The sequence below is a fragment of the Aulostomus chinensis genome, chromosome 10 (assembly GCF_037954235.1).
Source record: "Aulostomus chinensis isolate RoL2024-O1b breed Wild chromosome 10, RoL_Achi_v1.0, whole genome shotgun sequence".
Lineage (NCBI taxonomy): Eukaryota > Metazoa > Chordata > Actinopteri > Syngnathiformes > Aulostomidae > Aulostomus > Aulostomus chinensis.
In genome coordinates this window covers 20,253,124-20,265,808 of record NC_141329.1, presented here as the reverse complement: position 1 = coordinate 20,265,808, position 12,685 = coordinate 20,253,124, and positions in this window count along the sequence as shown.

The window sequence follows — 12,685 nt, the reverse complement described above, 5'->3', positions numbered from 1 at the left end:
CAGACCGGATCAGGGAGTATCTATGAGGAGGAGGAGGAGGAGGAGGAGGAGAGCGGGAACACCCCTCATGAAGTTCTGTGGAACCCTCAACACTATAAGTTATGATCTCATAAAGAGGAATATGGACTACATGTGAGTTTATTATTCTTTATTTATTTACCGTGTAAATACATTCTTCCTGCCTCTACCATCAGTGATATCTTACAGCTTCCAAACGTGCTTTTATCATTGTTTTGTTTAAGTCATACTATTACCCAAATAAGCCGATAAAAAATGTGCAAATCTATTTAAAAAAGTTCCCCACGAATATGTTTGTCCAACTTTCTCAAATGGAGCTGAAGCTGCTACATTGACCTGTTGCCGTCGTGCGCCATCTTGTGTTCGGTGGCGTAGTTGCAGCAGTGACTCAAGGAAAAGGTGCCTGTCTGTAATTGGATAGTCTGCTAGGTCACATGACATGGAAACGCTTTGGGAAAAAAATGCATTAACTGTTAAAATAAAATAGAAGACGCAGTAAAATTTAAGAAATAAAAACGTGTCCTTGAAATTGAAATGGAGTGGCTGAGTCACAAGACATGAAAGGTATTGGGTAATGATAATAATGAAGAAAAGGTTGTATTGAAATATTCATCTAAAATAAGATAAGATTTAAAATGTAAAAAAAAGAAGAGGGGTGTTTTTTTTGTTTTTGTTTTTGTTTTTTTGTCCAGTCTAGTGTCCGGTATTGATTTAAAGTGGCTTGGTCACATGATAGAAATGCATTTGATTAAAAAAAAAGCAGTGACGAGGCAATATATTTGTATTTAGAATAAAAAAAAACCCATTAATGTCCGTCTTCGTTCACCACTCAGTCAATATATCTTGTATTGGCTGTGTGTAACTGAGTCATATTGAAATGAATATTAATATTTACGATATGATGTATTACATGTTTGTGTATGTAATTTCAGTAGCGTGGAGAGGCGGCTAGTCCACAGGTGAAACCGTGTGCCCATTAGACGGGCAGTTCCCTCGGTTTCTGTTGATCCCCTCCGTAGTTGTGGTGCCTGTCAATGCTGCTATGTTTGGGTGTCTGGAATACCGCCTGTAGAGGGAGCTAGTGCGCTGCTGATGTGTTGTGACGCTCTTGAATAAAACGAAACAGCGATGCTGATTGAATTTTTCTTTGTGTACTTCATACATTTGACATCGCGATTATTCCATTTGCTGTCTCGAACAGCTATATGTTGTACTGATGAAGGTCAAAACTCAGATTTATCTAAACAATGATCTTTGAAATATCATCCTGGTGAGAAATATTATATTTTACAGAGGAAGTAATTATATTAGCCACAAATGATGAGTGGCTTTTGACAATGGCAGTCCAATATATATCTTAATAATGAAAGAAAACTAAATGTTGGTAATATCAACCGTTAATGCAGACAAAGGGTGGGTAAAAGTTCAAATCTCTCAAGTTACCAACATTTTTATGCTCTCTTTTTTAATCACTTCCTTACAGCGATTCTGTCCTTGTTTCACAGACAATTTTGATTCATTTCATTGCACATTTTTATACAAATCCTTAGAATTTAATCAAGAATCACAAGCTTGACGAGAGCAACATACTGAGTCAATCTTTGAGGGAAGTCTTGTTGTGTGTGTGTGTGTGTGTGTGTGTGTGTGTGTGTGTGTGTGATCTCTTACTGAGTTTTTTTTTTCCACATCCTTGTTCCATTGTTCATTTTTTGATACTCTCAGCACGTTTAAAATGCCCCATCTAAAACTACTCCAACTCAAATCAATATTAATGTCTCCAGCAGCATCACCACCTCTGCTTCAATATTTTCAAATTAACATCACTGCCATTATTTACCACAAAGATACTTTACAGCTCCAGCCACAAAGACATCATGCAACCATCTGCATCATATATGTATCCTGCTGGATTGTTTACAGGAGCCATATGTTTCCTCTCGTTGTTTGGTTAAAAATATATTGACGCTTCCTCTGCAGACCGTCAGCAAAGACAGAGTTAAGCCTCCTCTGCTGTCGCAAATAAAGACTTCTCATACAAGACAGAAAATCTCTACATCTCAGTGTTACCGAGTCGTTCTTTGTGTGTGAGGACAAAATACCAAAAAAATCAACAACAAAAAACCCCAACAAAACTGTCTTTACTTGATCAGTGAGGTCGAACCATAAAAGATGGAGAGGACAAAAGCTACCATCGTAAGTTTCTCCTTGTCTGGCGTGTTAGAACAAGATAAAAAACTGTAAATCCAAGCTAGAGGAAAGATAGACTAAGCTCTAGCAGATTTAACGTCACCCTCCAGGTTCACCAGATATCTTCATCTGTCTTTCGTCCTCAAAAACTGATAAGACACGAGCGTTGGGGTTTTCCGTGTGTGAGGGCATTTTCTTATCTGAACTAACTCTTCTTCAAAACATCAAGGGCTTGTTTTCACGGTCATCTGGGTTGTATCCAGATCAATTTATTGATATATTTCATAAGAATTTGTTGGGTTTTTTTTTTTTGCAAAGCCAAATCCCATCAGGAGGTGGTTTTAAAACAGATTCCCACAGATACGTCTCAGTCTGGGTGCTTTAATAGGATTTCAAAGTGACTTTTGCATCACTTGCAAGCCTCTCCACCGTGAAAATTGGATACCTCGAGTTTAGGTCTGGAAGAGAGCATGGCGACATGCGCGCATAACAAATCGGATCTGATCATTTTCAAACAGAAGTGCATTCAGATATTGATTTTATTTTAGATACTGGCTGTTGAAATGAAGCCTTAAACTCATCTGATACTGCAGTGAAGAGGGTGACTGCATTTGGTTGGAAACTCAACATAAGGACCTAAATATCCTCTTCAAATAGGTGCGCTCGCCGCCGGTGAGGGGAGGATGAGTCGTATCGACATACAGACTTTAATGGCATCATTTTTTACACTGTCATAAATTGCATTTGTAGTTAAAGCAAACATTTTCTGAAGAGATGAGCTGCTGGAAAAGAAGGATTACTGTGTGTGGCCGGGGCAGATGAACCTGTTAATCCAGTGAAAAAATGGTTCTGGAGAAAAACTCCAGGAGTAGACAGTCATGTGACCCCTCCCATTGTTCCTCCTAACTCAAAAAGTAATTTTACATGACAATATCTCTAAACTACGTGTCAGAACGGTTTCCTTTATCTTCTGTTTCAGAGTATTTCTCAACTATTTCAGGTTCAGTTAAAAAAAAAAACTGGTTGACCTTCATGAAAAGACCTCAAATAAAACTGCAGGTTCCTCTCTGAGACAGCTTTGCTCCACCAATGACAGCCCCGAAGTTAATCCTAAATAGAAAACCCAGAAAAGATATCGTATTTTTCTCATCATGTACCGCAACAATCTGTTCAAACACCATTCTCGCATACCAAATACTTTAATATGATTTAGTTATGTCAGAGTATAACAGGAAGAAAACAATATCCGTCCAAGTGGGAAGGATTACTGCCTTAGCCTTCATTCTTTTGTCTTTAAGCTGCTTAGCCCAGCAGGATTTAACCTGAAGTGTCGCGTGTATTTGCATTGAATTGTGTCGGATGCAAAGACACCTCTGCTGTGTTTAGTGAATTTTGAAAACATGTTGAGGCTCACGTTTATTTATTCATGAAGGTTCACTGAGAGCAACACTGATTCAGACCAGCACACAAGGACTGGTAGCTGCTCAGTCTGATGGTGCAGCTGAGGACACGTTAGGGGTAGAATCTTGGGAAAGCAGCATCAACCGGTCGTGATTACTTGTTTGTGAGTACTGCAGTATCAGGGATTTAAAAAAAAAGAAAAGAATCAGTGACACTTTGTGTCTGAGTTTGTTGTTTTGATATTGTCTAAATTCCTCAAAATGACATGAAAACTCAAACACCACAAATAATTCCCTCATAGAGAAGAAACAACTAAAATACATGAAACATGGAGGAATTTTCCCTGAAGCGATTCTCAAAGACTTTTATAAATTCTTGAAAATTATTTTAATGAATTCTAATAAACAAACAAACAGATGGACTGGCGACCTGTCCAGGGTGAACCCCGCCTCTCGGCCGTTGACGCTGGGATAGGCTCCAGCCACCCCGCGACCCTTAATGTGTAGGAATAAGCGGAAGATGACGATGGATGGAAACAAACAAAACGTTCTCTCGACAGCCTGCAAGTCATCACAACAAGGTCATACAAAATTGAAGAGGAGATTTTAACTAAACTTCATTGCACAGATCCTTTTTAATATCCATCCATCGTCATCATCTTCCGCTTATTCCTTACCAGTAAGGGTCGGGGGGGGGGGGCTGGAGCCTATCCCAGCATCTACGGGCAAGAGGCGGGGTTCACCCTGGACAGGTCGCCAGTCCATCACAGGGCCAACACATAGAGACAGACAACCATTCACATTCACAGTCACACCTACAGTCAATTTAGAGTATCAATCAGCCTCGACCCCTCTTGATGTCTTTGGACTGTGGGAGGAAGCTGGAGTACCAGAGAGAACCCACACAGACACAGGGAGAACATGCAGACTCCACACAGAAAGATCCTGTGCTGGAGCCGGGACTCGAACCCAGAACCTTCTTGCTGTGAGGCCACAGTGCTGACCACTGCACCACCGTGCAGCCCGCTTTTTAATATTGTTAAAAAAATTGCAATTTTTAACACAAGGTTTGGTTGTGGACACCTTGGGGAAGTATTCTTTCACTGAGTTTCCGCTATGGTTAAGCTGAATTGATTGTGTTCTTCTTCGGATTCATTTCCAATTCTCACTAGAAAGAATAGAACCTTTTATCAGTTGTTGGCCTGGCAACATTCCTTTTTTTTTTTTTTTAAAGTTATTCAGAAAATGTCAAAACTTAAGTAAATATTAAGAGTTTCATTTTGGGCAAGAACTCTTTCGTCATTTTCCTTTAAGAATTTGATTTATGATACAATTATACGTTTAAGAAGACGTTTATTCTGAAGATGGTAATGTGAACCCAGCCTCAGGGGTGCAGTGGTCCGATAAATTCTTGTTCTGAGGATGTCTGGGCCCTTTTACTTTCACTTTGAGAGTCCAGCTATGAGGATGCTTGAGAGACAAGACATTTTGCTGACACTAAGTCAGCTTTAAGATGCTATTACCTGTCAAACAAATGTGATCTAGAGCCAGAAATGTACATTTAGATGCGCTTTAATACATTTTCATCGTTAGTTGCCCTCCTCTGGGCAGCATAAGTCACAATCCTACCCCGCCGGCCATTATAGATGACATGACAGCCATAAAACTGAAAGAAACATCATACTCCTGAACTTTCTCGGTCTTTTGGCATTTATAAGCCCCCCAAACCGACCTTTTCTCAATATACCTCTTGTTCCGCTCTTTTGCTTTGACTCACAGCCCATTGTGCTTCTACCCAGCAGTGCTGCTAGTTCAGTGTACCTGTCTCCCTCACCATTCACTGCCACCCACACAGATCCTCATGCAGAACCACACACAGAGACCTCTAGTGCTAATTTAAAACCGCTAGAACACAATCTGCCCCCAAACAGACATGCAGGATGAACTGCATAGCTATGCATGGATCACCTTACATACACCAGATGTTACAAAAGTAGGACAGCAGCCCATGACTGTCTATTTGGTAGTGTGAGAGTCCCTGAGAGCTCATAACAGCTCTGCTGCTTCATGCATACTCACCCACGGTGCAGCACTAATGCAGTCTATGTACACAAGTGCATATGGAATCAGCGCAGGGTGCATCTGCTACACTTACGCCATTAGAACCCAGGCTAATCACCATGGTTACAAGGCCTTTATTCTCGCACTGATTGGCTGACATTATTGCGATGACCCGTGATTGTCGCCCCCCCCCCCCCCCGCCCCCCGTGGCTTCTCTGTGTTGTTTGCTCCAGGACAATGATGTCATCAAATGTTGCAGTAGACGTGGCATTGAGACATGCACTACTGGGCATGGATGGATGGAAGAAGAAGAATTAGATCAAGGCCGGAGGTGACAGTGTCTTTATTTAGATACAATTAACATTAGATTCATGGCAGTCAACGCACAAAGCCCAAAGGTGGCACAGGCTGATGGCTGCTTTCTGTTTTTATATATTCTGATAGCTGCACAGGATGTTTTAGAGGATGTCTCAAGCAGCTGATGCATGTGTTGACAACTAAACCAGTAGAGGGCGTTAACAGAGAGAGTATAGAGGAAAAGTAGGATGGCAGTGTGAGAAACACATGCAGATGCCTCAGTTAGTTATTTCTTTTGAATGAGTCATTTCACTAGAGATAATTGGCTTACTGTCTCTGCATACAATATGATGAATGCAGAGAATGAGGTAAATCAGAAAGTACTCACGATCACACTGAAGCTCACCCAGACTCTGTGTACTTGTAATCAATTTTGTTGCAAAAAATCATGTAAAATGAAACCGTTTTAAATGGTAAAAAGTGCTCCTAATGCTAATGTTTGAAGATTTAGCAGTTAGCATGATTTTTATTGAGCCAATCATCTCAGATTAGCTCACTAGCTAGCATTTGCTAAGCGCTGAAAACACAAAGTACAGCTGGTGGGAATGTCATTTATTTAATCTCTTAACACAATATTTCACAAGTGAACATGACCTGACGGTGACAAGAAGATTAATGTTGCAACGCAAGTTACTAAAAGTCCTCCTGAAGTGGACATGTATGACTGAAACCAGCAGTCACTCCAACGGAGGGAACTGAAACCCACATTTCAGCCTCAGGCTGGCGTAGGGGAAGGAGTCGGGGCATCACCAAAGTTATGACAATAAATCATGAAGGAAAAATGAGTGTTGTTAAATTTCATGCGATTTAATCATTGCTGACCAATTTCCATGTGGTCCAAATTAGTGAGCTCCCTGAGGATGTTCCAACATTCCCATACAACTGCTGCACTTGTGCGTCCTGAAATAATAGTGTATGTGACGATCTTGCAGTTGTTTTACAGCCGTGAATTGAGGGGAAGTAACTTGTTGGAGAAGTATGAATTAACTACCTGTGCTGTGAGTGATGCAGTCTGGTCTCTTGTTCCAGTGCCTCTGTTAGAGGGCCCTCTGTTGACTAACCATGTGGCACGTGACGCCGCTTCCCCAACCATTCTCTGTCACTACTGACTCATTCCGAAGTCCGCTCCTCGTGACCCCCTCCTCCCCTGCGCTCCAGTGAACCCATCAAGTCAACTAATTACTCCTATCAAAGCTGCTTAACGAACCACTTAATTAAATAATTGTGACCCTCACCTTCCAGCTAATGTGCAGAGGACAGTGCCCGGGGGCCACGGGGGACAGGGAGGAGAGGCTGGCGTAAGAAGTGAAGATAAGAGGAGCTTAACCAGGTAGTGTTTGAACTAACCTGCCAGGTGTGTTTGGGTGATGCTAATGTCGCTAAGCTGTGAGATTCTTACTCTGAGTAGCTGTTCTAGCTAGTCGTGGTTAGAGGGATGTTCCTTTCATTCATTCCATCCACTATGTTGGTCTGATGAAAACTCTGTGACATCAGAATGTAGGCAAAGCCAGCTACATGTTTTTAGCTACTGGTGCTCAGAGGTCAAGAGTTCATGGATTATACCAGAACTTTGGACTTTGCTATTAGCTTTGAGCTTAAATATACATGGCTGGCTCTTTCTGCATTCTGAAATCTCAAAGACGTGATGCAGCGGTGCAAAGAACATCTTTGTGAGTTCAAGAAATCTATGCAGAAACACTCTCTTGTGATAGAGATTTATAGACCTATCGAGAACCTTTACAGGTAGGAGAAATTCTCTTTTCATTGCATTGATTAACTGCAAAAATTCAACCTTTGTGTTGAACCTGTCCTCCATAGAGCAGCCATCAGGGAGCAAATCTAGTTCTGACTACCAGGGCCTTGGTTAGGAGCATATAAAGTGAATTTGCATGTGTTTGATGGTGAAGACATAGAAGAAAACCCACATAGAACATTCACACAGCCACAAAGAAAGTACCTAAACCCAATCTTGCTATGAGGCAACAGAACCAACCACTGAGACACGACGCCATCCTTGTTCATGGATCTGAGGGTTAAAATAATAAATGTAAACCGAGAGGGGAAAGTTGCCATTGTGTATTTTTAGTTTAAATCCAGAAGGGTTCAATTTACAGTAAAGAGAATTTCAGAGACACATTGATAGAATCATATGAGAACTCATACATACTTTTCTCATTACACGCACACTTGCAAAACTCCAGCAGGAAGAGCAGGAAGCAGTGATAGCATCACTTCCTCCCTGACAACTATGGAGTCTGCAGTGAATGTGGGAAAGAAACTGTGAATCTGCATCTGCAAAACCCAAATGAAGCATTGGTTTATTAGTGTGAAAGTGTGAAAATGGTTTTATCTGTGAATCCTCAGCAGATCTTCTTGCCAATGGAACATTGTGCTTTGGATGACGGTAACAGAGAGCCATTAACAATATGTTGATTGGACATAAACGTGTACCTTTGAGATTGTCTTCAGTCCCAAGGTTCACACCTCGGTACTTACACACGCCATGAAGCAACAGAGGGAGCATTTACCCTGCAGCTTCAGTTTGAGTCATCTGGTAGCAGAAGGTCTCGTGTGTGTGTGTGTGTGTGTGTGTGTGTGTGTGTGTGTGTGTGTGTGTGTGTGTGTGTGTGTGTGAGCTGAGCAAACAGGACATTTCTTGAAAAAAGACAGGGGGGGTGCTCTTTTTTATTAGATCTGAAAACTTCTATTTGTAGAGGAGAGAATCTGAGAGACAGAGGAAGAAGGAATATAGGTGTATTGTCCAGAGATTTTTATGTGTGTGTGTGTGTGTGTGTGTGTATGTGTGTGTGTGTGTGTGTTTTTGTGGTTGACAAATAACAATATCCTTGAAAGGTGTGAAAAACAATGCCAAAAAAAATCTGTTTAATTTTTTTCAAATCTTTTTAATAACCCCCCCACAGACACACACACACACACACACAAGGTCTGTACGAGATGACAGGTAAATCAGGGGTGAATCAGTCAGTTAAATTTGTCACAACCACATGATTAGCATGATCTTTGAGTTGGAGATAAACAAGGAAATAGCTTAACATTAGACACACACACACGCAACAGAGGACCGTGTGTCTGTCCCTGGGCAATTAAAGTCTTAGTCATACTGCACCAAAGGCTATTTCAGTCCTCTTCCACTCTAGTTTCCTCAGCCATCATTATTGCATGTTTCTTCGCCAGATTCCTTATCTTGCTCTCTACTGCTTGGTGACAAGTGATGCTGATTATTATTGATGCATATGCTACCAGGCTAGTATTCCAGGTAGAATTGTTCTACAACCTACATGCATTTTCACTAAGAGGCAAAAAAAAAAAAAAAAAGCATTCAGCTTGACAACTGTCATCTGCTTGACACGAGTACACTTCATACTCTATGCTGCTGTTCTTCTCAATCATTAGAATACACATCTCACACATCCCACTGGCCTGTCAGTCATAATCCAGTGGCTGGATCCCCTCCTCTCCGATGCCTCTTCCTTCCTACACTTCTACACTCAACGATGATTCCTGAATGACAGCTCGGTCCAACATGCCACATCCGCAGCTGACAAATTTGACAGCATCCTTCTCATTTTCTCTGATTTGTTCTTATCTTTTTATTTTTTTTGTTTACCCTCTCAAGAGGAATCATACCAACGTTTCATTCACACCTTCTCATTTTTCTGCCACTCAGAACTGCAGCAGCTCAAGCAGTTTTTGACAAATACACACCGGACAAAACAGTAGAAACAACAACGCCGGGGGAGCAATATGACACTATTCCAAGCACTTGTCTGACACATTATGAATGCAACATAGCGGAAATTGTCCAAATGTAATTTTCTGGGAATACCCAGCATGACATGTTGGCACAGCAGACGCTAAAGAGGCTGAAGCAGAGGTATGAAGTCACATCGCTGCGGTCTGTAGGGTGCAGAAGACAATAAATGATTTAAGATGGCTTGCATCCAGAAAATATGATCTCAGGACACATAGAATGACATCACTGGCAAATTTACACCCTTCATGGTAACGGGAGTAATGGAGAATCTGTCATGGCTGCAAGTGTGGTTGACATTTTAAACGTACAGTATGAGATTTCTGTCTCTAGGGGTCTCTCAATCAGAGCAAAATATGTGATTTGATGACAGGATGGAGTAGTGTGACATCATGGTGGTTCTTTTTAATTCATACAGCGCCAAATCAGAACAGAACTTTTCTCAGGGCACTTGAGAGCTGGTCTAGACTGCTCTATAAATTCACCCAACTATTCCTCCGTTAGGTAGCACTTGGTGACGGTGGTGATGAAAAACCTTGAGCAGATCCAGACCTGGGATTGGCGGCCATCTGCCTTGACCAGTTGGGTCACGTCGGCCTGGCTCCGGCAGAAATCACGCTCGTGGATGAGGTACTGGGATTAGGATCTGAGTTTGAACATTGTTGGAAAATTTGGGGAAAATGTAGAACACATCTACCAAATTAAATAACAGATCTAGTCATGTTTAAACCTTTCAATGCGAACACGTTCCATATTTTTAAAGTGAGGAACCGGCAACAAGAAACATTCAAATGAAGTAATCCTGGCAGTGAGTGAACAAAGGCACTGCAGCATGAGCTCATCGGTGAAAGAAGTGAGCTCATGTCCTCATCGGTTACTGCAGTCGTACATATACAATTCTAATTCACCTTGTTTTTGCACCCTTCTAGTAGATCTTTGTATGACATCATTCCTGACTGCTTCCTATATTTACATTGCGCACACCGTTGTTACATCAGCCTCAGATGAAGCGCTGAAACTGCAGCTGTAGTGATGCGGACTCCATTTTTCATGTCATCGCTGGCATTTTGAGAGCAAAAAAAAAAAAAAAAAAATCATAATGAACATGAAAAAAAAAAGCCATCATTCAATTTTGTGTTGAGGCAATATTGATTTTTTTTTTTCATTACAACAGAACCAAGAAATCGTTTTGGTGCATTTAAATTTACCATATGCAGTAGTTCCCTGGTGTTTACTTCTTGTTCTGTTCATTTGTGTTCCTTCTGCATATGTAAAGTTCAATAAGTTGTCTCCATAACTCTAGGGACACACAGAACCAAGAAAAAAAGGGACGCTATAATGCATATTTTAAATGCAAATGTCAGTTTCCTGTCATGGAAATATGGCAGAAGTTCAGTCAGAGGAAGTTTGATGTTTTCGGGCTTTTTTTTCCCCAAGGCTTTAAACATTTGATGGAATACAATATAAAGCCCTTAAAGGAGAAGATAAGGGCTCTAGTAAAAAAAAAAAAAAGTACAAAGTTGAATGAATATAGAATTGTACTTGTACCAATATCCAAGTACTGACTATATTTAGTAGCATTTATAAGTGTGATTGATCTTTCCTTTGGCTTTTGAGTGACTTATTTGCAAAAAACAAAACAAAACAAAAAAGAAAATGGCAGTTGCATTTAAAGTGAGAACCTGACTACATTCATATTATTATTATTATTTGGTTACATTTTCATAAAAAGTATGAAAATATTTTCCAGTGTTATCCTGGAAGACATTACCTCATGTAATCCTGCAGTCCTTGGAATCTGTGCATGATAGTATTCTGTGATAGAGTGCAGTACAAGTACACAAGACATTATCCCTTTCCTCATGTGATGTTGTCCTCTCAGCAACCCACGAATTGACTTTGAAATAAAAAGCAGAGGCCTGTACTTTTTTATTAAACTATCATTTATAAATTAATGCATGACTACCACTCATTTGTAATGAAAAATATTCTAATGTCTCTCTCTCTCACCCTCTCATCTTGTTACGTCTAATGCCTACTCTTCATCACACTGTGCCCACCCACGCAGGAGCGAGACAATCAGAAACAAATATTTAAGATATATCAAATTGCTCCAAGAAACAAGTTGATCTCATTTTTATTTTTCTTCCACTCTTGTGCAATATGCCATCAGATAAAAAGCCTGAGGGTCCCGAGAACTCATCTTTTTTCCTGCTCCTACTCACCATGAGTCATCCATCCACACTCAGCTAACCCCTCTTTTCTCTGCCTCTTTCTGAGGATGGCACAGAAGAAGAGAGCATCCAGACGAGCTGTGACCTCCACAAACTAATGGAGCACTTCAACGTGACAACCCTCCGCTTCTCAAACCGAATTACAAAACGGCATAAAGAACAAGCCACAGGGTTCGCTGTGCCTGCCGACGCCCCTGGAGGACAGTTAGTGAGTGAGTCAACAGATGCAGCAACCGACGACCGGCGTGAGCAACTTCACGTCTTTTAAACCAAACCATGTGAGCAGTGTCACCACCAGAGAAAGTCCACTCCGAGGGCTTCCTCTTGATCTTTCTCAATTTGATCACCAAGTTAAAACAGATGCAAAGCAGAATGCTTGTGATCTGACTTTAAGCAGTAAATTCCTGATAACTGAGGGGGAAACTAAGTTCGCTGTCACTCAATACTCCCATGTTTTCCACTAGTTCTCCGTGATGTTTTAAATGTCCATCCATCCATCCATTTTCTATACCACTTATCTGATGGGGGAGGGGGGCCATCCCAGCTGACATTGGGCGAGAGGTGGGTTCACCCTGCATGGGTCACCAGTCCATCACAGGGCCATCAGGAGCATTTAGGGTTCCAGTATCTTGCTCAATGATACTTCAACATGTTCA